Source organism: Palaemon carinicauda, unplaced genomic scaffold (genome assembly GCF_036898095.1).
Source record: "Palaemon carinicauda isolate YSFRI2023 unplaced genomic scaffold, ASM3689809v2 scaffold674, whole genome shotgun sequence".
Classification (NCBI taxonomy): domain Eukaryota; kingdom Metazoa; phylum Arthropoda; class Malacostraca; order Decapoda; family Palaemonidae; genus Palaemon; species Palaemon carinicauda.
The window spans coordinates 49,675-50,560 of NW_027171954.1; positions in this window are offsets into that span (position 1 = coordinate 49,675).

Here is an 886-nt window from a genome sequence, read left to right on the forward strand (position 1 = left end):
GTGGTGGCTGCACAACAGCTGGTTGTATACCTCAAGCTCCTTATTGGACAAGTAGCAGAAGGTTGAGGGCACTGTTACTTGGTTTTAGTCTACGTGAATGAAAAGATTTGGCTGGCTCTTATTCTTTTCTTCATCCTCCCCTCTCGTGGGGAAAGCAGCATCCTGGGTTTTCTGCATAAGCTGACCTCAAACCACTGCAGGTAAACCCTGCTCCCTTGTGTACCTAGTATTAAGCTAATACTGTTGCGTCCCCATACCCTGGCGACGTGGTATTGGGAAATTCTTGGTTACATCAGTTTTTTCCTACAATTGACTCTGAATAACTTTACCTAGATAGTCGCACTTCTGCATGTCTCAACACACAGCTTGCGTAGGCCGCGGACCTTGCATAACAAGGTTTTAGCGAGGGCAGGCACTCCTTGTTTTTGAGTACTAACATACTCAGATAAGGAGCCCCCGGGTAGAACCAAAAGCCAGATTGGCAGGGAGGTCCACCCTTCCTAATGGGTGAGTCACCCTTAATATAGAGCTTGGTTTGTATTCCAGTTACGGAACAAATGACAAATTCGTAGATAATATGTATTTTTCCTAACTATACAAACCTTAGCTATTTATGCAAGCTTGCCCGCCAGCCCTATCCCCCTTGAAGTCCTACCTCCAAGGAAAGTGGGCTAAATCACAGGTGTGTGAACGGGAGTGGTAGGAAGCTACCCCTCTACCACCCCGCTAACTAGTGGTGTGGGTAGTTAACCCTCGCAAAATTCTAATGGCTCGTCATTTCAGCTCCGCTGAAAGTATAACCCCTAATAAATAGCTAAGGTTTGTATAATTAGGAAAAATACAAATCATCTACGAATTTATCATATTTATAGGGCCTCATTGATAT